Source organism: Pleurodeles waltl, chromosome 2_1, assembly GCF_031143425.1.
Source record: "Pleurodeles waltl isolate 20211129_DDA chromosome 2_1, aPleWal1.hap1.20221129, whole genome shotgun sequence".
Taxonomy (NCBI): domain Eukaryota; kingdom Metazoa; phylum Chordata; class Amphibia; order Caudata; family Salamandridae; genus Pleurodeles; species Pleurodeles waltl.
The window spans coordinates 525,887,098-525,915,060 of NC_090438.1; the positions used below are offsets into that span (position 1 = coordinate 525,887,098).

General features: G+C 32.4%; 6 non-coding genes across 6 annotated transcripts; all 6 read right to left on the bottom strand.

Annotated features, from left to right (window-relative positions):
- Positions 1-4,562: 4,562 nt before the first annotated feature.
- Positions 4,563-4,634, bottom strand: TRNAQ-CUG (transfer RNA glutamine (anticodon CUG)). The gene has a single exon. It is a non-coding gene; the product is annotated as a tRNA-Gln (tRNA).
- Positions 4,635-6,903: 2,269 nt separating this feature from the next.
- On the bottom strand, positions 6,904-6,975 carry TRNAQ-CUG (transfer RNA glutamine (anticodon CUG)). The gene has a single exon. It is a non-coding gene; the product is annotated as a tRNA-Gln (tRNA).
- A 2,269-nt stretch (positions 6,976-9,244) lies between these two features.
- On the bottom strand, positions 9,245-9,316 carry TRNAQ-CUG (transfer RNA glutamine (anticodon CUG)). The gene has a single exon. It is a non-coding gene; the product is annotated as a tRNA-Gln (tRNA).
- Positions 9,317-13,924: 4,608 nt separating this feature from the next.
- On the bottom strand, positions 13,925-13,996 carry TRNAQ-CUG (transfer RNA glutamine (anticodon CUG)). Its single transcript has one exon. It is a non-coding gene; the product is annotated as a tRNA-Gln (tRNA).
- Positions 13,997-18,604: 4,608 nt separating this feature from the next.
- TRNAQ-CUG (transfer RNA glutamine (anticodon CUG)) lies at positions 18,605-18,676 on the bottom strand. Its single transcript has one exon. It is a non-coding gene; the product is annotated as a tRNA-Gln (tRNA).
- A 4,607-nt stretch (positions 18,677-23,283) lies between these two features.
- On the bottom strand, positions 23,284-23,355 carry TRNAQ-CUG (transfer RNA glutamine (anticodon CUG)). Its single transcript has one exon. It is a non-coding gene; the product is annotated as a tRNA-Gln (tRNA).
- Positions 23,356-27,963: the final 4,608 nt, after the last annotated feature.

Genomic DNA, 27,963 nt, shown 5'->3' on the forward strand with positions numbered 1-27,963 from the left:
GTGGGTAGCTTTATTGTTGCTGCAAAAACTATATCCCAATTGGATATTAATAGTAAAAAGAGTTATAATGCTATTTGTATTTTTTGAATGGCATCCTTCCATAAGTATTTTAAATATGTAAAAGTTTACCATATTATGAAAGTTATAAAATGTTGTTCGTTTTTGATTGTTCATCAATAAAACCTTTTAAATTTACAAATTGCTGCAGCAGTATCTCTGTCTCTGGTAGAGGTGGTTCCATGGTATAATGGTTAGCTCTTTGGAATTTGAATTCAATTATCTGACTTCATCTTTAGTGGGCCATTTTCTTGCTCACGAACTACTACTCATCTGTCAGCTTTGCTCATTGATTGCACACAGCAAATGCCAGTAGGCTGAAATAGTAATTACATTATTGTTTTCTAAATTTCTTTCAGCTGTTTGCAAGTTGTAGAAACTCAAAATGTGCAACACATGTGACACAAAGGTCTTGTCGAAATACCTAGACATTTTTAAATCACATCCTGTTTTTCTCAAACACATTTCAGAGAGCTAATTCACAACACTACCTTTTTAACCTTCCTGTTATTGATCAGGACAAGATAGCACATTTTAAAGTAGACGCAGTCCTCAAAACAAAACTAGAGGAATCAAAATTGCAGCATTATTGAGATACAAGATTTGTCATTCTGAACATTAGTGTTGAAATTGTGTAGTAGAAAGGTCCTCAGACAGATTTCCAAGAGTCAATCTGCAATCATAAAGTATAATCTTTTGATTAGATGTATTATAGGAAGATACTGATCTGATTTTCTTTTCACCACTATACACAACTCTTGCGCACTGTATAAATCAGCTATATTGTTACAAAAACAATGAGCAAAAAACAACTATCTCAATTTCGGAATATATAGAAAAAAGAGGAAAAGATACTCATGATTCAAATGTGGATAGGCATCAACTCTTTGTTATTTTCACCTCTACTAGCTATGTTTAGTTATGATTTATATGTTTATATTTTAATATAGTCATACACACTCGCACTGCTACATATGCATAAATACTTATCTATAGGGTAATAAGTCACAGTAAGTTCTTAAATATTACATTTTTCAAACCAAAAATTCCAACAAGTAAAGGCAAACAATAATCTTACAGCTCAGGAAGGTCAAACTGAAATTTGAACAGGCATCACTGGATTAAGTGTTCAAGGTGCCTTCCATTACATTATGGACGGCTTCTGTACTAGTGTGAAGTTTCCATTGTTACCGAAGATAATTCCTCAGTTTGCCGCTTATATGTTATTGCAAAAAGATACCCCATGTGGTAACGAATATCCAACAAAGTTTAATGTTATATAACTGCTCTGGGCAACATCCTTTCCAAGCAGTTTTAAATATGCAAATGTTTACCAAAATATGAAATTAATAAAATGCTGTTCATCTTAGTTTGCGTAATATTAAAAACTACCATATTTCAAAATTGCTGCAGCAATTTGTGCTTTTTTTTTCAGCATGAGTGGTTCTATGATGTAATGGTTAGCACTTGGGCCTTTGAATCCAGCTATCTGAGTTCAAATCGCTGTGGGGCCATTTTACAAATATATCAGGGTTTTTTTCAAACTCATTTCAGAAGGATTACTCAAGACACTACATTTTTAAATCTTCTGTTTACTGATAATGTAAATGGGGCATAATTTAATTAACAAGCCTCCATAAACCATGAGTAGAGGAATCAAAAGTGGGGTATTACTGCGATTGAAGAAATACAGTTTTGATGTTAACCTTGAAACTGAAAAAGGAAACAAACTTCACACTGATTTTCAATGGTAATTCCACAATCAAAAAATACTCTCATTTGATTAGACGTATCATAGGTATTAATCTTGTTTTCTCTTTCAAAATAATTAGCATATGAAATGCACTGTAGAAGTAAAGAATATGGTAAGAAAGAAATGAGCAAAATGTAACTATCTCATTTCCTGGACATAGAGAAGATAGAGGAAAATCTACTTGTGTTAAAATGTGGATAGACAACATCTGTTTCTGATTTTCACCTCTACAGATTCAATATTTAATCATTTGTATTTTATATTTTCATGGAGCTACAAAGAAAGATATGGCTACATAGACATCAATAGCTATATACAAGTTTATATGTATAAGTATATAAAGTGAAGATTATATTTTCTGAGACTAAAATTATTAAAAGTCAATGGCATATTAAATTCTAAAAGGTTGGAAGGTCCCACCGAGATTTGAGCTTGGATCACTGGATTCAGAGTCCAGAGTGCTGACAATTACACCATGGAACCCTCCCTGAGTTGAGATTTTTTGCCATTGTGAAAGAAGAGAATGCCTCAGTTGGTAGCTTTATTGTTGCTGCAAAAACCATATCCCAATTGGATATTAATAGTAAAAAGAGTTATAATGCTATTTGTATTTTTTGAATGGCATCCTTCCATAAGTATTTTAAATATGTAAAAGTTGACCATATTAGGAAAGTTATAAAATGTTGTTCGTTTTTGATTGTACAACAATAAAACCTTTTAAATTTACAAATTGCTGCAGCAGTATCTCTGTCTCTGGTAGAGGTGGTTCCATGGTATAATGGTTAGCTCTTTGAAATTTGAATTCAATTATCTGACTTCATCTTTAGTGGGCCGTTTTGTTGCTCATGAACTACTACTCATCTGTCAGCTTTGCTCATTGATTGCACACAGCAAATGCCAGTAGGCTGAAATAGTCATTACATTATTGTTTTCTAAATGTCTTTCAGCTGTTTGCAAGTTGTAGAAACTCAAAATGTGCAATACATGTGACACAAAGGTCTTGTCAAAATACCTAGACATTTTTAAATCATATCCTGTTTTTCTCAAACACATTTCAGAGAGCTAATTCACAACACTACCTTTTTAACCTTCCTGTTATTGATCAGGACAAGATAGCACATTTTAAAGTAGATGCAGTCCTCAAAACAAAACTAGAGGAATCAAAATTGCAGCATTATTGAGATACAAGATTTGTCATTCTGAACATTAGTGTTGGAATTGTGTAGTAGAAAGGTCCTCAGACAGATTTCCAAGAGTCAATCTGCAATCATAAAGTATAATCTTTTGATTAGATGTATTATAGGTAGATACTGATCTGATTTTCTTTTCACCACTATACACAACTCATGCGCACTGTATAAATCAGCTATATTGTTACAAAAACAATGAGCAAAAAACAACTATCTCAATTTCTGAATATATAGAAAAAAGAGGAAAAGATACTCATGATTCAAATGTGGATAGGCATCAACTCTTTGTTATTTTCACCTCTACTAGCTATGTTTAGTTATGATTTATATCTTTATATTTTAATATAGTCATACACACTCGCACTGCTACATATGCATAAATACTTATCTATAGGGTAATAAGTCACAGTAAGTTCTTAAATATTACATTTTTCAAACCAAAAATTCCAACAAGTAAAGGCAAACAATAATCTTACAGCTCAGGAAGGTCAAACTGAAATTTGAACAGGGATCACTGGATTAAGTGTTCAAGGTGCCTACCATTACATTATGGACGGCTTCTGTACTAGTGTGAAGTTTCCATTGTTACCGAAGATAATTCCTCAGTTTGCCGCTTATATGTTATTGCAAAAAGATACCCCATGTGGTAACGAATATCCAACAAAGTTTAATGTTATATAACTGCTTTGGGCAACATCCTTTCCAAGCAGTTTTAAATATGCAAATGTTTACCAAAATATGAAATTAATAAAATGCTGTTCATCTTAGTTTGCGTAATATTAAAAACTACCATATTTCAAAATTGCTGCAGCAATTTGTGCTTTTTTTTTCAGCATGAGTGGTTCTATGATGTAATGGTTAGCACTTGGGCCTTTGAATCCAGCTATCTGAGTTCAAATCGCTGTGGGGCCATTTTACAAATATATCAGGGTTTTTTTCAATCTCATTTCAGAAGGATTACTCAAGACACTACATTTTTAAATCTTCTGTTTACTGATAATGTAAATGGGGCATAATTTAATTAACAAGCCTCCATAAACCATGAGTAGAGGAATCAAAAGTGGGGTATTACTGCGATTGAAGAAATACAGTTTTGATGTTAACCTTGAAACTGAAAAAGGAAACAAACTTCACACTGATTTTCAATGGTAATTCCACAATCAAAAAATACTCTCATTTGATTAGACGTATCATAGGTATTAATCTTGTTTTCTCTTTAAAAATAATTAGCATATGAAATGCACTGTAGAAGTAAAGAATATGGTAAGAAAGAAATGAGCAAAATGTAACTATCTCATTTCCTGGACATAGAGAAGATAGAGGAAAATCTTTTTGTGTTAAAATGTGGATAGACAACATCTGTTTCTGATTTTCACCTCTACAGATTCAATATTTAATCATTTGTATTTTATATTTTCATGGAGCTACAAAGAAAGATGTGGCTACATAGACATCGATAGCTATATACAAGTTTATATGTATAAGTATATAAAGTGAAGATTATATTTTCTGAGACTAAAATTCTTAAAAGTCAATGGCATATTAAATTCTAAAAGGTTGGAAGGTCCCACCGAGATTTGAACTCGGATCACTGGATTCAGAGTCCAGAGTACTGACAATTACACCATGGAACCCTCCATGAGTTGAGATTTTTTGCCATTGTGAAAGAAGAGAATGCCTCAGTTGGTAGCTTTATTGTTGCTGCAAAAACCATATCCCAATTGGATATTAATAGTAAAAAGAGTTATAATGCTATTTGTATTTTTTGAATGGCATCCTTCCATAAGTATTTTAAATATGTAAAAGTTGACCATATTAGGAAAGTTATAAAATGTTGTTCGTTTTTGATTGTACAACAATAAAACCTTTTAAATTTACAAATTGCTGCAGCAGTATCTCTGTCTCTGGTAGAGGTGGTTCCATGGTATAATGGTTAGCTCTTTGAAATTTGAATTAAATTATCTGACTTCATCTTTAGTGGGCCGTTTTGTTGCTCATGAACTACTACTCATCTGTCAGCTTTGCTCATTGATTGCACACAGCAAATGCCAGTAGGCTGAAATAGTCATTACATTATTGTTTTCTAAATGTCTTTCAGCTGTTTGCAAGTTGTAGAAACTCAAAATGTGCAATACATGTGACACAAAGGTCTTGTCAAAATACCTAGACATTTTTAAATCATATCCTGTTTTTCTCAAACACATTTCAGAGAGCTAATTCACAACACTACCTTTTTAACCTTCCTGTTATTGATCAGGACAAGATAGCACATTTTAAAGTAGATGCAGTCCTCTAAACAAAACTAGAGGAATCAAAATTGCAGCATTATTGAGATACAAGATTTGTCATTCTGAACATTAGTGTTGGAATTGTGTAGTAGAAAGGTCCTCAGACAGATTTCCAAGAGTCAATCTGCAATCATAAAGTATAATCTTTTGATTAGATGTATTATAGGTAGATACTGATCTGATTTTCTTTTCACCACTATACACAACTCATGCGCACTGTATAAATCAGCTATATTGTTACAAAAACAATGAGCAAAAAACAACTATCTCAATTTCTGAATATATAGAAAAAAGAGGAAAAGATACTCATGATTCAAATGTGGATAGGCATCAACTCTTTGTTATTTTCACCTCTACTAGCTATGTTTAGTTATGATTTATATCTTTATATTTTAATATAGTCATACACACTCGCACTGCTACATATGCATAAATACTTATCTATAGGGTAATAAGTCACAGTAAGTTCTTAAATATTACATTTTTCAAACCAAAAATTCCAACAAGTAAAGGCAAACAATAATCTTACAGCTCAGGAAGGTCAAACTGAAATTTGAACAGGGATCACTGGATTAAGTGTTCAAGGTGCCTACCATTACATTATGGACGGCTTCTGTACTAGTGTGAAGTTTCCATTGTTACCGAAGATAATTCCTCAGTTTGCCGCTTATATGTTATTGCAAAAAGATACCCCATGTGGTAACGAATATCCAACAAAGTTTAATGTTATATAACTGCTTTGGGCAACATCCTTTCCAAGCAGTTTTAAATATGCAAATGTTTACCAAAATATGAAATTAATAAAATGCTGTTCATCTTAGTTTGCGTAATATTAAAAACTACCATATTTCAAAATTGCTGCAGCAATTTGTGCTTTTTTTTTCAGCATGAGTGGTTCTATGATGTAATGGTTAGCACTTGGGCCTTTGAATCCAGCTATCTGAGTTCAAATCGCTGTGGGGCCATTTTACAAATATATCAGGGTTTTTTTCAAACTCATTTCAGAAGGATTACTCAAGACACTACATTTTTAAATCTTCTGTTTACTGATAATGTAAATGGGGCATAATTTAATTAACAAGCCTCTATAAACCATGAGTAGAGGAATCAAAAGTGGGGTATTACTGCGATTGAAGAAATACAGTTTTGATGTTAACCTTGAAACTGAAAAAGGAAACAAACTTCACACTGATTTTCAATGGTAATTCCACAATCAAAAAATACTCTCATTTGATTAGACGTATCATAGGTATTAATCTTGTTTTCTCTTTAAAAATAATTAGCATATGAAATGCACTGTAGAAGTAAAGAATATGGTAAGAAAGAAATGAGCAAAATGTAACTATCTCATTTCCTTTACATAGAGAAGATAGAGGAAAATCTACTTGTGTTAAAATGTGGATAGACAACATCTGTTTCTGATTTTCACCTCTACAGATTCAATATTTAATCATTTGTATTTTATATTTTCATGGAGCTACAAAGAAAGATATGGCTACATAGACATCGATAGCTATATACAAGTTTATATGTATAAGTATATAAAGTGAAGATTATATTTTCTGAGACTAAAATTCTTAAAAGTCAATGGCATATTAAATTCTAAAAGGTTGGAAGGTCCCACCGAGATTTGAACTCGGATCACTGGATTCAGAGTCCAGAGTGCTGACAATTACACCATGGAACCCTCCATGAGTTGAGATTTTTTGCCATTGTGAAAGAAGAGAATGCCTCAGTTGGTAGCTTTATTGTTGCTGCAAAAACCATATCCCAATTGGATATTAATAGTAAAAAGAGTTATAATGCTATTTGTATTTTTTGAATGGCATCCTTCCATAAGTATTTTAAATATGTAAAAGTTGACCATATTAGGAAAGTTATAAAATGTTGTTCGTTTTTGATTGTACAACAATAAAACCTTTTAAATTTACAAATTGCTGCAGCAGTATCTCTGTCTCTGGTAGAGGTGGTTCCATGGTATAATGGTTAGCTCTTTGAAATTTGAATTAAATTATCTGACTTCATCTTTAGTGGGCCGTTTTGTTGCTCATGAACTACTACTCATCTGTCAGCTTTGCTCATTGATTGCACACAGCAAATGCCAGTAGGCTGAAATAGTCATTACATTATTGTTTTCTAAATGTCTTTCAGCTGTTTGCAAGTTGTAGAAACTCAAAATGTGCAATACATGTGACACAAAGGTCTTGTCAAAATACCTAGACATTTTTAAATCATATCCTGTTTTTCTCAAACACATTTCAGAGAGCTAATTCACAACACTACCTTTTTAACCTTCCTGTTATTGATCAGGACAAGATAGCACATTTTAAAGTAGATGCAGTCCTCAAAACAAAACTAGAGGAATCAAAATTGCAGCATTATTGAGATACAAGATTTGTCATTCTGAACATTAGTGTTGGAATTGTGTAGTAGAAAGGTCCTCAGACAGATTTCCAAGAGTCAATCTGCAATCATAAAGTATAATCTTTTGATTAGATGTATTATAGGTAGATACTGATCTGATTTTCTTTTCACCACTATACACAACTCATGCGCACTGTATAAATCAGCTATATTGTTACAAAAACAATGAGCAAAAAACAACTATCTCAATTTCTGAATATATAGAAAAAAGAGGAAAAGATACTCATGATTCAAATGTGGATAGGCATCAACTCTTTGTTATTTTCACCTCTACTAGCTATGTTTAGTTATGATTTATATCTTTAAATTTTAATATAGTCATACACACTCGCACTGCTACATATGCATAAATACTTATCTATAGGGTAATAAGTCACAGTAAGTTCTTAAATATTACATTTTTCAAACCAAAAATTCCAACAAGTAAAGGCAAACAATAATCTTACAGCTCAGGAAGGTCAAACTGAAATTTGAACAGGGATCACTGGATTAAGTGTTCAAGGTGCCTACCATTACATTATGGACGGCTTCTGTACTAGTGTGAAGTTTCCATTGTTACCGAAGATAATTCCTCAGTTTGCCGCTTATATGTTATTGCAAAAAGATACCCCATGTGGTAACGAATATCCAACAAAGTTTAATGTTATATAACTGCTTTGGGCAACATCCTTTCCAAGCAGTTTTAAATATGCAAATGTTTACCAAAATATGAAATTAATAAAATGCTGTTCATCTTAGTTTGCGTAATATTAAAAACTACCATATTTCAAAATTGCTGCAGCAATTTGTGCTTTTTTTTTCAGCATGAGTGGTTCTATGATGTAATGGTTAGCACTTGGGCCTTTGAATCCAGCTATCTGAGTTCAAATCGCTGTGGGGCCATTTTACAAATATATCAGGGTTTTTTTCAAACTCATTTCAGAAGGATTACTCAAGACACTACATTTTTAAATCTTCTGTTTACTGATAATGTAAATGGGGCATAATTTAATTAACAAGCCTCCATAAACCATGAGTAGAGGAATCAAAAGTGGGGTATTACTGCGATTGAAGAAATACAGTTTTGATGTTAACCTTGAAACTGAAAAAGGAAACAAACTTCACACTGATTTTCAATGGTAATTCCACAATCAAAAAATACTCTCATTTGATTAGACGTATCATAGGTATTAATCTTGTTTTCTCTTTAAAAATAATTAGCATATGAAATGCACTGTAGAAGTAAAGAATATGGTAAGAAAGAAATGAGCAAAAAGTAACTATCTCATTTCCTGGACATAGAGAAGATAGAGGAAAATCTACTTGTGTTAAAATGTGGATAGACAACATCTGTTTCTGATTTTCACCTCTACAGATTCAATATTTAATCATTTGAATTTTATATTTTCATGGAGCTACAAAGAAAGATATGGCTACATAGACATCGATAGCTATATACAAGTTTATATGTATAAGTATATAAAGTGAAGATTATATTTTCTGAGACTAAAATTCTTAAATGTCAATGGCATATTAAATTCTAAAAGGTTGGAAGGTCCCACCGAGATTTGAACTCGGATCACTGGATTCAGAGTCCAGAGTGCTGACCATTACAGCATGGAACCCTCCATGAGTTTAGATTTTTTGCCATTGTGAAATAAATGAATGCCTCAGTGGGTAGCTTTATTGTTGCTGCAAAAACTATATCCCAATTGGATATTAATAGTAAAAAGAGTTATAATGCTATTTGTATTTTTTGAATGGCATCCTTCCATAAGTATTTTAAATATGTAAAAGTTTACCATATTATGAAAGTTATAAAATGTTGTTCGTTTTTGATTGTACAACAATAAAACCTTTTAAATTTACAAATTGCTGCAGCAGTATCTCTGTCTCTGGTAGAGGTGGTTCCATGGTATAATGGTTAGCTCTTTGGAATTTGAATTCAATTATCTGACTTCATCTTTAGTGGGCCATTTTGTTGCTCACGAACTACTACTCATCTGTCAGCTTTGCTCATTGATTGCACACAGCAAATGCCAGTAGGCTGAAATAGTAATTACATTATTGTTTTCTAAATGTCTTTCAGCTGTTTGCAAGTTGTAGAAACTCAAAATGTGCAATACATGTGACACAAAGGTCTTGTCGAAATACCTAGACATTTTTAAATCACATCCTGTTTTTCTCAAACACATTTCAGAGAGCTAATTCACAACACTACCTTTTTAACCTTCCTGTTATTGATCAGGACAAGATAGCACATTTTAAAGTAGACGCAGTCCTCAAAACAAAACTAGAGGAATCAAAATTGCAGCATTATTGAGATACAAGATTTGTCATTCTGAACATTAGTGTTGAAATTGAGTAGTAGAAAGGTCCTCAGACAGATTTCCAAGAGTCAATCTGCAATCATAAAGTATAATCTTTTGATTAGATGTATTATAGGAAGATACTGATCTGGTTTTCTTTTCACCACTATACACAACTCTTGCGCACTGTATAAATCAGCTATATTGTTACAAAAACAATGAGCAAAAAACAACTATCTCAATTTCTGAATATATAGAAAAAAGAGGAAAAGATACTCATGATTCAAATGTGGATAGGCATCAACTCTTTGTTATTTTCACCTCTACTAGCAATGTTTAGTTATGATTTATATGTTTATATTTTGATATAGTCATACACACTCGCACTGCTACATATGCATAAATACTTATGTATAGGGTAATAAGTCACAGTAAGTTCTTAAATATTACATTTTTCAAACCAAAAATTCCAACAAGTAAAGGCAAACAATAATCTTACAGCTCAGGAAGGTCAAACTGAGATGTGAACAGGGATCACTGGATTAAGTGTTCAAGGTGCCTACCATTACATTATGGAAGGCTTCTGTACTAGTGTGAAGTTTCCATTGTGACCGAAGAGATTTCCTCAGTTTGCCGCTTATCTGTTATTGCAAAAAGATATCCCATGTGGTAAGTAATATCCAACAAAGTTTAATGTTATATAACTGCTTTGGGCAACATCCTTTCCAAGTCGTTTTAAATATGCAAATGTTTACCAAAATATGAAAGTAATAAAATGCAGTTCATCTTAGTTTGCGTAATATTAACAACTACCATCTTTCCAAATTGCTGCAGCAATCTGTGCTTTTTTTTTGCATGAGTGGTTCTATGATGTAATGGTTAGCACTTGGGCCTTTGAATCCAGCTATCTGAGTTCAAATCGCTGTGGGGCCATTTTACAAATGTATCAGGGGTTTTTTCAAACTCATTTCAGAAGGATTACTCAAGACACTACATTTTTAAATCTTCTGTTTACTGATAATGTAAATGGAGCATATTTTAATTAACAAGCCTCCATAAACCATGAGTAGAGGAATCAAAAGTGGGGTATTACTGTGACTGAAGAAATACAGTTTTGATGTTAACCTTGAAACTGAAAAAGGAAACAAACTTCACACTGATTTTCAATGGTAATTCCACAATCAAAAAATACTCTCATTTGATTAGACGTATCATAGGTATTAATCTTGTTTTCTCTTTCAAAATAATTAACATATGAAATGCACTGTAGAAGTTAAGAAAATGGTCAGAAAGAAATGAGCAAAAAGAAACTATCTAATTTCCTGGACATGGAGAAGATAGAGGAAAATCTACTTGTGTTAAAATGTGGATAGACAACATCTGTTTCTGATTTTCACCTCTACAGATTCAATATTTAATCATTTGTATTTTATATTTTCATGGAGCTACAAAGAAAGATATGGCTACATACACATCAATAGCTATATACAAGTTTATATGTATAAGTATATAAAGTGAAGATTATATTTTCTGAGACTAAAATTCTTAAAAGTCAATGGCATATTAAATTCTAAAAGGTTGGAAGGTCCCACCGAGATTTGAACTGGGATCACTGGATTCAGAGTCCAGAGTGCTGACAATTACACCATGGAACCCTCCATGAGTTGAGATTTTTTGCCATTGTGAAAGAAGAGAATGCCTCAGTTGGTAGCTTTATTGTTGCTGCAAAAACCATATCCCAATTGGATATTAATAGTAAAAAGAGTTATAATGCTATTTGTATCTTTTGAATGGCATCCTTCCATAAGTATTTTAAATATGTAAAAGTTGACCATATTAGGAAAGTTATAAAATGTTGTTCGTTTTTGATTGTACAACAATAAAACCTTTTAAATTTACAAATTGCTGCAGCAGTATCTCTGTCTCTGGTAGAGGTGGTTCCATGGTATAATGGTTAGCTCTTTGGAATTTGAATTCAATTATCTGACTTCATCTTTAGTGGGCCATTTTGTTGCTCACGAACTACTACTCATCTGTCAGCTTTGCTCATTGATTGCACACAGCAAATGCCAGTAGGCTGAAATAGTCATTACATTATTGTTTTCTAAATGTCTTTCAGCTGTTTGCAAGTTGTAGAAACTCAAAATGTGCAATACATGTGACACAAAGGTCTTGTCAAAATACCTAGACATTTTTAAATCATATCCTGTTTTTCTCAAACACATTTCAGAAAGCTAATTCAAAACACTACCTTTTTAACCTTCCTGTTATTGATCAGGACAAGCTAGCACATTTTAAAGTAGACGCAGTCCTCAAAACAAAACTAGAGGAATCAAAATTGCAGCATTATTGAGATACAAGATTTGTCATTCTGAACATTAGTGTTGGAATTGTGTAGTAGAAAGGTCCTCAGACAGATTTCCAAGAGTCAATCTGCAATCATAAAGTATAATCTTTTGATTAGATGTATTATAGGTAGATACTGATCTGATTTTCTTTTCACCGCTATACACAACTCTTGCGCACTGTATAAATCAGCTATATTGTTACAAAAACAATGAGCAAAAAACAACTATCTCAATTTCTGAATATATAGAAAAAAGAGGAAAAGATACTCATGATTCAAATGTGGATAGGCATCAACTCTTTGTTATTTTCACCTCTACTAGCTATGTTTAGTTATGATTTATATCTTTAAATTTTAATATAGTCATACACACTCGCACTGCTACATATGCATAAATACTTATCTATAGGGTAATAAGTCACAGTAAGTTCTTAAATATTACATTTTTCAAACCAAAAATTCCAACAAGTAAAGGCAAACAATAATCTTACAGCTCAGGAAGGTCAAACTGAAATTTGAACAGGGATCACTGGATTAAGTGTTCAAGGTGCCTACCATTACATTATGGACGGCTTCTGTACTAGTGTGAAGTTTCCATTGTTACCGAAGATAATTCCTCAGTTTGCCGCTTATATGTTATTGCAAAAAGATACCCCATGTGGTAACGAATATCCAACAAAGTTTAATGTTATATAACTGCTTTGGGCAACATCCTTTCCAAGCAGTTTTAAATATGCAAATGTTTACCAAAATATGAAATTAATAAAATGCTGTTCATCTTAGTTTGCGTAATATTAAAAACTACCATATTTCAAAATTGCTGCAGCAATTTGTGCTTTTTTTTTCAGCATGAGTGGTTCTATGATGTAATGGTTAGCACTTGGGCCTTTGAATCCAGCTATCTGAGTTCAAATCGCTGTGGGGCCATTTTACAAATATATCAGGATTTTTTTCAAACTCATTTCAGAAGGATTACTCAAGACACTACATTTTTAAATCTTCTGTTTACTGATAATGTAAATGGGGCATAATTTAATTAACAAGCCTCCATAAACCATGAGTAGAGGAATCAAAAGTGGGGTATTACTGCGATTGAAGAAATACAGTTTTGATGTTAACCTTGAAACTGAAAAAGGAAACAAACTTCACACTGATTTTCAATGGTAATTCCACAATCAAAAAATACTCTCATTTGATTAGACGTATCATAGGTATTAATCTTGTTTTCTCTTTAAAAATAATTAGCATATGAAATGCACTGTAGAAGTAAAGAATATGGTAAGAAAGAAATGAGCAAAAAGTAACTATCTCATTTCCTGGACATAGAGAAGATAGAGGAAAATCTACTTGTGTTAAAATGTGGATAGACAACATCTGTTTCTGATTTTCACCTCTACAGATTCAATATTTAATCATTTGTATTTTATATTTTCATGGAGCTACAAAGAAAGATATGGCTACATAGACATCGATAGCTATATACAAGTTTATATGTATAAGTATATAAAGTGAAGATTATATTTTCTGAGACTAAAATTCTTAAATGTCAATGGCATATTAAATTCTAAAAGGTTGGAAGGTCCCACCGAGATTTGAACTCGGATCACTGGATTCAGAGTCCAGAGTGCTGACCATTACAGCATGGAACCCTCCATGAGTTTAGATTTTTTGCCATTGTGAAATAAATGAATGCCTCAGTGGGTAGCTTTATTGTTGCTGCAAAAACTATATCCCAATTGGATATTAATAGTAAAAAGAGTTATAATGCTATTTGTATTTTTTGAATGGCATCCTTCCATAAGTATTTTAAATATGTAAAAGTTTACCATATTATGAAAGTTATAAAATGTTGTTCGTTTTTGATTGTACAACAATAAAACCTTTTAAATTTACAAATTGCTGCAGCAGTATCTCTGTCTCTGGTAGAGGCGGTTCCATGGTATAATGGTTAGCTCTTTGGAATTTGAATTCAATTATCTGACTTCATCTTTAGTGGGCCATTTTGTTGCTCACGAACTACTACTCATCTGTCAGCTTTGCTCATTGATTGCACACAGCAAATGCCAGTAGGCTGAAATAGTAATTACATTATTGTTTTCTAAATGTCTTTCAGCTGTTTGCAAGTTGTAGAAACTCAAAATGTGCAATACATGTGACACAAAGGTCTTGTCGAAATACCTAGACATTTTTAAATCACATCCTGTTTTTCTCAAACACATTTCAGAGAGCTAATTCACAACACTACCTTTTTAACCTTCCTGTTATTGATCAGGACAAGATAGCACATTTTAAAGTAGACGCAGTCCTCAAAACAAAACTAGAGGAATCAAAATTGCAGCATTATTGAGATACAAGATTTGTCATTCTGAACATTAGTGTTGAAATTGAGTAGTAGAAAGGTCCTCAGACAGATTTCCAAGAGTCAATCTGCAATCATAAAGTATAATCTTTTGATTAGATGTATTATAGGAAGATACTGATCTGGTTTTCTTTTCACCACTATACACAACTCTTGCGCACTGTATAAATCAGCTATATTGTTACAAAAACAATGAGCAAAAAACAACTATCTCAATTTCTGAATATATAGAAAAAAGAGGAAAAGATACTCATGATTCAAATGTGGATAGGCATCAACTCTTTGTTATTTTCACCTCTACTAGCAATGTTTAGTTATGATTTATATGTTTATATTTTGATATAGTCATACACACTCGCACTGCTACATATGCATAAATACTTATGTATAGGGTAATAAGTCACAGTAAGTTCTTAAATATTACATTTTTCAAACCAAAAATTCCAACAAGTAAAGGCAAACAATAATCTTACAGCTCAGGAAGGTCAAACTGAGATGTGAACAGGGATCACTGGATTAAGTGTTCAAGGTGCCTACCATTACATTATGGAAGGCTTCTGTACTAGTGTGAAGTTTCCATTGTGACCGAAGAGATTTCCTCAGTTTGCCGCTTATCTGTTATTGCAAAAAGATATCCCATGTGGTAAGTAATATCCAACAAAGTTTAATGTTATATAACTGCTTTGGGCAACATCCTTTCCAAGTCGTTTTAAATATGCAAATGTTTACCAAAATATGAAAGTAATAAAATGCAGTTCATCTTAGTTTGCGTAATATTAACAACTACCATCTTTCCAAATTGCTGCAGCAATCTGTGCTTTTTTTTTGCATGAGTGGTTCTATGATGTAATGGTTAGCACTTGGGCCTTTGAATCCAGCTATCTGAGTTCAAATCGCTGTGGGGCCATTTTACAAATGTATCAGGGGTTTTTTCAAACTCATTTCAGAAGGATTACTCAAGACACTACATTTTTAAATCTTCTGTTTACTGATAATGTAAATGGAGCATATTTTAATTAACAAGCCTCCATAAACCATGAGTAGAGGAATCAAAAGTGGGGTATTACTGTGACTGAAGAAATACAGTTTTGATGTTAACCTTGAAACTGAAAAAGGAAACAAACTTCACACTGATTTTCAATGGTAATTCCACAATCAAAAAATACTCTCATTTGATTAGACGTATCATAGGTATTAATCTTGTTTTCTCTTTCAAAATAATTAACATATGAAATGCACTGTAGAAGTTAAGAAAATGGTCAGAAAGAAATGAGCAAAAAGAAACTATCTAATTTCCTGGACATGGAGAAGATAGAGGAAAATCTACTTGTGTTAAAATGTGGATAGACAACATCTGTTTCTGATTTTCACCTCTACAGATTCAATATTTAATCATTTGTATTTTATATTTTCATGGAGCTACAAAGAAAGATATGGCTACATACACATCAATAGCTATATACAAGTTTATATGTATAAGTATATAAAGTGAAGATTATATTTTCTGAGACTAAAATTCTTAAAAGTCAATGGCATATTAAATTCTAAAAGGTTGGAAGGTCCCACCGAGATTTGAACTGGGATCACTGGATTCAGAGTCCAGAGTGCTGACAATTACACCATGGAACCCTCCATGAGTTGAGATTTTTTGCCATTGTGAAAGAAGAGAATGCCTCAGTTGGTAGCTTTATTGTTGCTGCAAAAACCATATCCCAATTGGATATTAATAGTAAAAAGAGTTATAATGCTATTTGTATCTTTTGAATGGCATCCTTCCATAAGTATTTTAAATATGTAAAAGTTGACCATATTAGGAAAGTTATAAAATGTTGTTCGTTTTTGATTGTACAACAATAAAACCTTTTAAATTTACAAATTGCTGCAGCAGTATCTCTGTCTCTGGTAGAGGTGGTTCCATGGTATAATGGTTAGCTCTTTGGAATTTGAATTCAATTATCTGACTTCATCTTTAGTGGGCCATTTTGTTGCTCACGAACTACTACTCATCTGTCAGCTTTGCTCATTGATTGCACACAGCAAATGCCAGTAGGCTGAAATAGTCATTACATTATTGTTTTCTAAATGTCTTTCAGCTGTTTGCAAGTTGTAGAAACTCAAAATGTGCAATACATGTGACACAAAGGTCTTGTCAAAATACCTAGACATTTTTAAATCATATCCTGTTTTTCTCAAACACATTTCAGAAAGCTAATTCAAAACACTACCTTTTTAACCTTCCTGTTATTGATCAGGACAAGCTAGCACATTTTAAAGTAGACGCAGTCCTCAAAACAAAACTAGAGGAATCAAAATTGCAGCATTATTGAGATACAAGATTTGTCATTCTGAACATTAGTGTTGGAATTGTGTAGTAGAAAGGTCCTCAGACAGATTTCCAAGAGTCAATCTGCAATCATAAAGTATAATCTTTTGATTAGATGTATTATAGGTAGATACTGATCTGATTTTCTTTTCACCACTATACACAACTCTTGCGCACTGTATAAATCAGCTATATTGTTACAAAAACAATGAGCAAAAAACAACTATCTCAATTTCTGAATATATAGAAAAAAGAGGAAAAGATACTCATGATTCAAATGTGGATAGGCATCAACTCTTTGTTATTTTCACCTCTACTAGCTATGTTTAGTTATGATTTATATCTTTAAATTTTAATATAGTCATACACACTCGCACTGCTACATATGCATAAATACTTATCTATAGGGTAATAAGTCACAGTAAGTTCTTAAATATTACATTTTTCAAACCAAAAATTCCAACAAGTAAAGGCAAACAATAATCTTACAGCTCAGGAAGGTCAAACTGAAATTTGAACAGGGATCACTGGATTAAGTGTTCAAGGTGCCTACCATTACATTATGGACGGCTTCTGTACTAGTGTGAAGTTTCCATTGTTACCGAAGATAATTCCTCAGTTTGCCGCTTATATGTTATTGCAAAAAGATACCCCATGTGGTAACGAATATCCAACAAAGTTTAATGTTATATAACTGCTTTGGGCAACATCCTTTCCAAGCAGTTTTAAATATGCAAATGTTTACCAAAATATGAAATTAATAAAATGCTGTTCATCTTAGTTTGCGTAATATTAAAAACTACCATATTTCAAAATTGCTGCAGCAATTTGTGCTTTTTTTTTCAGCATGAGTGGTTCTATGATGTAATGGTTAGCACTTGGGCCTTTGAATCCAGCTATCTGAGTTCAAATCGCTGTGGGGCCATTTTACAAATATATCAGGATTTTTTTCAAACTCATTTCAGAAGGATTACTCAAGACACTACATTTTTAAATCTTCTGTTTACTGATAATGTAAATGGGGCATAATTTAATTAACAAGCCTCCATAAACCATGAGTAGAGGAATCAAAAGTGGGGTATTACTGCGATTGAAGAAATACAGTTTTGATGTTAACCTTGAAACTGAAAAAGGAAACAAACTTCACACTGATTTTCAATGGTAATTCCACAATCAAAAAATACTCTCATTTGATTAGACGTATCATAGGTATTAATCTTGTTTTCTCTTTAAAAATAATTAGCATATGAAATGCACTGTAGAAGTAAAGAATATGGTAAGAAAGAAATGAGCAAAAAGTAACTATCTCATTTCCTGGACATAGAGAAGATAGAGGAAAATCTACTTGTGTTAAAATGTGGATAGACAACATCTGTTTCTGATTTTCACCTCTACAGATTCAATATTTAATCATTTGTATTTTATATTTTCATGGAGCTACAAAGAAAGATATGGCTACATAGACATCGATAGCTATATACAAGTTTATATGTATAAGTATATAAAGTGAAGATTATATTTTCTGAGACTAAAATTCTTAAATGTCAATGGCATATTAAATTCTAAAAGGTTGGAAGGTCCCACCGAGATTTGAACTCGGATCACTGGATTCAGAGTCCAGAGTGCTGACCATTACAGCATGGAACCCTCCATGAGTTTAGATTTTTTGCCATTGTGAAATAAATGAATGCCTCAGTGGGTAGCTTTATTGTTGCTGCAAAAACTATATCCCAATTGGATATTAATAGTAAAAAGAGTTATAATGCTATTTGTATTTTTTGAATGGCATCCTTCCATAAGTATTTTAAATATGTAAAAGTTTACCATATTATGAAAGTTATAAAATGTTGTTCGTTTTTGATTGTACAACAATAAAACCTTTTAAATTTACAAATTGCTGCAGCAGTATCTCTGTCTCTGTAGAGGTGGTTCCATGGTATAATGGTTAGCTCTTTGGAATTTGAATTCAATTATCTGACTTCATCTTTAGTGGGCCATTTTGTTGCTCACGAACTACTACTCATCTGTCAGCTTTGCTCATTGATTGCACACAGCAAATGCCAGTAGGCTGAAATAGTAATTACATTATTGTTTTCTAAATGTCTTTCAGCTGTTTGCAAGTTGTAGAAACTCAAAATGTGCAATACATGTGACACAAAGGTCTTGTCGAAATACCTAGACATTTTTAAATCACATCCTGTTTTTCTCAAACACATTTCAGAGAGCTAATTCACAACACTACCTTTTTAACCTTCCTGTTATTGATCAGGACAAGATAGCACATTTTAAAGTAGACGCAGTCCTCAAAACAAAACTAGAGGAATCAAAATTGCAGCATTATTGAGATACAAGATTTGTCATTCTGAACATTAGTGTTGAAATTGAGTAGTAGAAAGGTCCTCAGACAGATTTCCAAGAGTCAATCTGCAATCATAAAGTATAATCTTTTGATTAGATGTATTATAGGAAGATACTGATCTGGTTTTCTTTTCACCACTATACACAACTCTTGCGCACTGTATAAATCAGCTATATTGTTACAAAAACAATGAGCAAAAAACAACTATCTCAATTTCTGAATATATAGAAAAAAGAGGAAAAGATACTCATGATTCAAATGTGGATAGGCATCAACTCTTTGTTATTTTCACCTCTACTAGCAATGTTTAGTTATGATTTATATGTTTATATTTTGATATAGTCATACACACTCGCACTGCTACATATGCATAAATACTTATGTATAGGGTAATAAGTCACAGTAAGTTCTTAAATATTACATTTTTCAAACCAAAAATTCCAACAAGTAAAGGCAAACAATAATCTTACAGCTCAGGAAGGTCAAACTGAGATGTGAACAGGGATCACTGGATTAAGTGTTCAAGGTGCCTACCATTACATTATGGAAGGCTTCTGTACTAGTGTGAAGTTTCCATTGTGACCGAAGAGATTTCCTCAGTTTGCCGCTTATCTGTTATTGCAAAAAGATATCCCATGTGGTAAGTAATATCCAACAAAGTTTAATGTTATATAACTGCTTTGGGCAACATCCTTTCCAAGTCGTTTTAAATATGCAAATGTTTACCAAAATATGAAAGTAATAAAATGCAGTTCATCTTAGTTTGCGTAATATTAACAACTACCATCTTTCCAAATTGCTGCAGCAATCTGTGCTTTTTTTTTGCATGAGTGGTTCTATGATGTAATGGTTAGCACTTGGGCCTTTGAATCCAGCTATCTGAGTTCAAATCGCTGTGGGGCCATTTTACAAATGTATCAGGGGTTTTTTCAAACTCATTTCAGAAGGATTACTCAAGACACTACATTTTTAAATCTTCTGTTTACTGATAATGTAAATGGAGCATATTTTAATTAACAAGCCTCCATAAACCATGAGTAGAGGAATCAAAAGTGGGGTATTACTGTGACTGAAGAAATACAGTTTTGATGTTAACCTTGAAACTGAAAAAGGAAACAAACTTCACACTGATTTTCAATGGTAATTCCACAATCAAAAAATACTCTCATTTGATTAGACGTATCATAGGTATTAATCTTGTTTTCTCTTTCAAAATAATTAACATATGAAATGCACTGTAGAAGTTAAGAAAATGGTCAGAAAGAAATGAGCAAAAAGAAACTATCTAATTTCCTGGACATGGAGAAGATAGAGGAAAATCTACTTGTGTTAAAATGTGGATAGACAACATCTGTTTCTGATTTTCACCTCTACAGATTCAATATTTAATCATTTGTATTTTATATTTTCATGGAGCTACAAAGAAAGATATGGCTACATACACATCAATAGCTATATACAAGTTTATATGTATAAGTATATAAAGTGAAGATTATATTTTCTGAGACTAAAATTCTTAAAAGTCAATGGCATATTAAATTCTAAAAGGTTGGAAGGTCCCACCGAGATTTGAACTGGGATCACTGGATTCAGAGTCCAGAGTGCTGACAATTACACCATGGAACCCTCCATGAGTTGAGATTTTTTGCCATTGTGAAAGAAGAGAATGCCTCAGTTGGTAGCTTTATTGTTGCTGCAGAAACCATATCCCAATTGGATATTAATAGTAAAAAGAGTTATAATGCTATTTGTATCTTTTGAATGGCATCCTTCCATAAGTATTTTAAATATGTAAAAGTTGACCATATTAGGAAAGTTATAAAATGTTGTTCGTTTTTGATTGTACAACAATAAAACCTTTTAAATTTACAAATTGCTGCAGCAGTATCTCTGTCTCTGGTAGAGGTGGTTCCATGGTATAATGGTTAGCTCTTTGGAATTTGAATTCAATTATCTGACTTCATCTTTAGTGGGCCATTTTGTTGCTCACGAACTACTACTCATCTGTCAGCTTTGCTCATTGATTGCACACAGCAAATGCCAGTAGGCTGAAATAGTCATTACATTATTGTTTTCTAAATGTCTTTCAGCTGTTTGCAAGTTGTAGAAACTCAAAATGTGCAATACATGTGACACAAAGGTCTTGTCAAAATACCTAGACATTTTTAAATCATATCCTGTTTTTCTCAAACACATTTCAGAAAGCTAATTCAAAACACTACCTTTTTAACCTTCCTGTTATTGATCAGGACAAGCTAGCACATTTTAAAGTAGACGCAGTCCTCAAAACAAAACTAGAGGAATCAAAATTGCAGCATTATTGAGATACAAGATTTGTCATTCTGAACATTAGTGTTGGAATTGTGTAGTAGAAAGGTCCTCAGACAGATTTCCAAGAGTCAATCTGCAATCATAAAGTATAATCTTTTGATTAGATGTATTATAGGTAGATACTGATCTGATTTTCTTTTCACCACTATACACAACTCTTGCGCACTGTATAAATCAGCTATATTGTTACAAAAACAATGAGCAAAAAACAACTATCTCAATTTCTGAATATATAGAAAAAAGAGGAAAAGATACTCATGATTCAAATGTGGATAGGCATCAACTCTTTGTTATTTTCACCTCTACTAGCTATGTTTAGTTATGATTTATATCTTTAAATTTTAATATAGTCATACACACTCGCACTGCTACATATGCATAAATACTTATCTATAGGGTAATAAGTCACAGTAAGTTCTTAAATATTACATTTTTCAAACCAAAAATTCCAACAAGTAAAGGCAAACAATAATCTTACAGCTCAGGAAGGTCAAACTGAAATTTGAACAGGGATCACTGGATTAAGTGTTCAAGGTGCCTACCATTACATTATGGACGGCTTCTGTACTAGTGTGAAGTTTCCATTGTTACCGAAGATAATTCCTCAGTTTGCCGCTTATATGTTATTGCAAAAAGATACCCCATGTGGTAACGAATATCCAACAAAGTTTAATGTTATATAACTGCTTTGGGCAACATCCTTTCCAAGCAGTTTTAAATATGCAAATGTTTACCAAAATATGAAATTAATAAAATGCTGTTCATCTTAGTTTGCGTAATATTAAAAACTACCATATTTCAAAATTGCTGCAGCAATTTGTGCTTTTTTTTTCAGCATGAGTGGTTCTATGATGTAATGGTTAGCACTTGGGCCTTTGAATCCAGCTATCTGAGTTCAAATCGCTGTGGGGCCATTTTACAAATATATCAGGATTTTTTTCAAACTCATTTCAGAAGGATTACTCAAGACACTACATTTTTAAATCTTCTGTTTACTGATAATGTAAATGGGGCATAATTTAATTAACAAGCCTCCATAAACCATGAGTAGAGGAATCAAAAGTGGGGTATTACTGCGATTGAAGAAATACAGTTTTGATGTTAACCTTGAAACTGAAAAAGGAAACAAACTTCACACTGATTTTCAATGGTAATTCCACAATCAAAAAATACTCTCATTTGATTAGACGTATCATAGGTATTAATCTTGTTTTCTCTTTAAAAATAATTAGCATATGAAATGCACTGTAGAAGTAAAGAATATGGTAAGAAAGAAATGAGCAAAAAGTAACTATCTCATTTCCTGGACATAGAGAAGATAGAGGAAAATCTACTTGTGTTAAAATGTGGATAGACAACATCTGTTTCTGATTTTCACCTCTACAGATTCAATATTTAATCATTTGTATTTTATATTTTCATGGAGCTACAAAGAAAGATATGGCTACATAGACATCGATAGCTATATACAAGTTTATATGTATAAGTATATAAAGTGAAGATTATATTTTCTGAGACTAAAATTCTTAAATGTCAATGGCATATTAAATTCTAAAAGGTTGGAAGGTCCCACCGAGATTTGAACTCGGATCACTGGATTCAGAGTCCAGAGTGCTGACCATTACAGCATGGAACCCTCCATGAGTTTAGATTTTTTGCCATTGTGAAATAAATGAATGCCTCAGTGGGTAGCTTTATTGTTGCTGCAAAAACTATATCCCAATTGGATATTAATAGTAAAAAGAGTTATAATGCTATTTGTATTTTTTGAATGGCATCCTTCCATAAGTATTTTAAATATGTAAAAGTTTACCATATTATGAAAGTTATAAAATGTTGTTCGTTTTTGATTGTACAACAATAAAACCTTTTAAATTTACAAATTGCTGCAGCAGTATCTCTGTCTCTGGTAGAGGTGGTTCCATGGTATAATGGTTAGCTCTTTGGAATTTGAATTCAATTATCTGACTTCATCTTTAGTGGGCCATTTTGTTGCTCACGAACTACTACTCATCTGTCAGCTTTGCTCATTGATTGCACACAGCAAATGCCAGTAGGCTGAAATAGTAATTACATTATTGTTTTCTAAATGTCTTTCAGCTGTTTGCAAGTTGTAGAAACTCAAAATGTGCAATACATGTGACACAAAGGTCTTGTCGAAATACCTAGACATTTTTAAATCACATCCTGTTTTTCTCAAACACATTTCAGAGAGCTAATTCACAACACTACCTTTTTAACCTTCCTGTTATTGATCAGGACAAGATAGCACATTTTAAAGTAGACGCAGTCCTCAAAACAAAACTAGAGGAATCAAAATTGCAGCATTATTGAGATACAAGATTTGTCATTCTGAACATTAGTGTTGAAATTGAGTAGTAGAAAGGTCCTCAGACAGATTTCCAAGAGTCAATCTGCAATCATAAAGTATAATCTTTTGATTAGATGTATTATAGGAAGATACTGATCTGGTTTTCTTTTCACCACTATACACAACTCTTGCGCACTGTATAAATCAGCTATATTGTTACAAAAACAATGAGCAAAAAACAACTATCTCAATTTCTGAATATATAGAAAAAAGAGGAAAAGATACTCATGATTCAAATGTGGATAGGCATCAACTCTTTGTTATTTTCACCTCTACTAGCAATGTTTAGTTATGATTTATATGTTTATATTTTGATATAGTCATACACACTCGCACTGCTACATATGCATAAATACTTATGTATAGGGTAATAAGTCACAGTAAGTTCTTAAATATTACATTTTTCAAACCAAAAATTCCAACAAGTAAAGGCAAACAATAATCTTACAGCTCAGGAAGGTCAAACTGAGATGTGAACAGGGATCACTGGATTAAGTGTTCAAGGTGCCTACCATTACATTATGGAAGGCTTCTGTACTAGTGTGAAGTTTCCATTGTGACCGAAGAGATTTCCTCAGTTTGCCGCTTATCTGTTATTGCAAAAAGATATCCCATGTGGTAAGTAATATCCAACAAAGTTTAATGTTATATAACTGCTTTGGGCAACATCCTTTCCAAGTCGTTTTAAATATGCAAATGTTTACCAAAATATGAAAGTAATAAAATGCAGTTCATCTTAGTTTGCGTAATATTAACAACTACCATCTTTCCAAATTGCTGCAGCAATCTGTGCTTTTTTTTTGCATGAGTGGTTCTATGATGTAATGGTTAGCACTTGGGCCTTTGAATCCAGCTATCTGAGTTCAAATCGCTGTGGGGCCATTTTACAAATGTATCAGGGGTTTTTTCAAACTCATTTCAGAAGGATTACTCAAGACACTACATTTTTAAATCTTCTGTTTACTGATAATGTAAATGGAGCATATTTTAATTAACAAGCCTCCATAAACCATGAGTAGAGGAATCAAAAGTGGGGTATTACTGTGACTGAAGAAATACAGTTTTGATGTTAACCTTGAAACTGAAAAAGGAAACAAACTTCACACTGATTTTCAATGGTAATTCCACAATCAAAAAATACTCTCATTTGATTAGACGTATCATAGGTATTAATCTTGTTTTCTCTTTCAAAATAATTAACATATGAAATGCACTGTAGAAGTTAAGAAAATGGTCAGAAAGAAATGAGCAAAAAGAAACTATCTAATTTCCTGGACATGGAGAAGATAGAGGAAAATCTACTTGTGTTAAAATGTGGATAGACAACATCTGTTTCTGATTTTCACCTCTACAGATTCAATATTTAATCATTTGTATTTTATATTTTCATGGAGCTACAAAGAAAGATATGGCTACATACACATCAATAGCTATATACAAGTTTATATGTATAAGTATATAAAGTGAAGATTATATTTTCTGAGACTAAAATTCTTAAAAGTCAATGGCATATTAAATTCTAAAAGGTTGGAAGGTCCCACCGAGATTTGAACTGGGATCACTGGATTCAGAGTCCAGAGTGCTGACAATTACACCATGGAACCCTCCATGAGTTGAGATTTTTTGCCATTGTGAAAGAAGAGAATGCCTCAGTTGGTAGCTTTATTGTTGCTGCAAAAACCATATCCCAATTGGATATTAATAGTAAAAAGAGTTATAATGCTATTTGTATCTTTTGAATGGCATCCTTCCATAAGTATTTTAAATATGTAAAAGTTGACCATATTAGGAAAGTTATAAAATGTTGTTCGTTTTTGATTGTACAACAATAAAACCTTTTAAATTTACAAATTGCTGCAGCAGTATCTCTGTCTCTGGTAGAGGTGGTTCCATGGTATAATGGTTAGCTCTTTGGAATTTGAATTCAATTATCTGACTTCATCTTTAGTGGGCCATTTTGTTGCTCACGAACTACTACTCATCTGTCAGCTTTGCTCATTGATTGCACACAGCAAATGCCAGTAGGCTGAAATAGTCATTACATTATTGTTTTCTAAATGTCTTTCAGCTGTTTGCAAGTTGTAGAAACTCAAAATGTGCAATACATGTGACACAAAGGTCTTGTCAAAATACCTAGACATTTTTAAATCATATCCTGTTTTTCTCAAACACATTTCAGAAAGCTAATTCAAAACACTACCTTTTTAACCTTCCTGTTATTGATCAGGACAAGCTAGCACATTTTAAAGTAGACGCAGTCCTCAAAACAAAACTAGAGGAATCAAAATTGCAGCATTATTGAGATACAAGATTTGTCATTCTGAACATTAGTGTTGGAATTGTGTAGTAGAAAGGTCCTCAGACAGATTTCCAAGAGTCAATCTGCAATCATAAAGTATAATCTTTTGATTAGATGTATTATAGGTAGATACTGATCTGATTTTCTTTTCACCACTATACACAACTCTTGCGCACTGTATAAATCAGCTATATTGTTACAAAAACAATGAGCAAAAAACAACTATCTCAATTTCTGAATATATAGAAAAAAGAGGAAAAGATACTCATGATTCAAATGTGGATAGGCATCAACTCTTTGTTATTTTCACCTCTACTAGCTATGTTTAGTTATGATTTATATCTTTAAATTTTAATATAGTCATACACACTCGCACTGCTACATATGCATAAATACTTATCTATAGGGTAATAAGTCACAGTAAGTTCTTAAATATTACATTTTTCAAACCAAAAATTCCAACAAGTAAAGGCAAACAATAATCTTACAGCTCAGGAAGGTCAAACTGAAATTTGAACAGGGATCACTGGATTAAGTGTTCAAGGTGCCTACCATTACATTATGGACGGCTTCTGTACTAGTGTGAAGTTTCCATTGTTACCGAAGATAATTCCTCAGTTTGCCGCTTATATGTTATTGCAAAAAGATACCCCATGTGGTAACGAATATCCAACAAAGTTTAATGTTATATAACTGCTTTGGGCAACATCCTTTCCAAGCAGTTTTAAATATGCAAATGTTTACCAAAATATGAAATTAATAAAATGCTGTTCATCTTAGTTTGCGTAATATTAAAAACTACCATATTTCAAAATTGCTGCAGCAATTTGTGCTTTTTTTTTCAGCATGAGTGGTTCTATGATGTAATGGTTAGCACTTGGGCCTTTGAATCCAGCTATCTGAGTTCAAATCGCTGTGGGGCCATTTTACAAATATATCAGGATTTTTTTCAAACTCATTTCAGAAGGATTACTCAAGACACTACATTTTTAAATCTTCTGTTTACTGATAATGTAAATGGGGCATAATTTAATTAACAAGCCTCCATAAACCATGAGTAGAGGAATCAAAAGTGGGGTATTACTGCGATTGAAGAAATACAGTTTTGATGTTAACCTTGAAACTGAAAAAGGAAACAAACTTCACACTGATTTTCAATGGTAATTCCACAATCAAAAAATACTCTCATTTGATTAGACGTATCATAGGTATTAATCTTGTTTTCTCTTTAAAAATAATTAGCATATGAAATGCACTGTAGAAGTAAAGAATATGGTAAGAAAGAAATGAGCAAAAAGTAACTATCTCATTTCCTGGACATAGAGAAGATAGAGGAAAATCTACTTGTGTTAAAATGTGGATAGACAACATCTGTTTCTGATTTTCACCTCTACAGATTCAATATTTAATCATTTGTATTTTATATTTTCATGGAGCTACAAAGAAAGATATGGCTACATAGACATCGATAGCTATATACAAGTTTATATGTATAAGTATATAAAGTGAAGATTATATTTTCTGAGACTAAAATTCTTAAATGTCAATGGCATATTAAATTCTAAAAGGTTGGA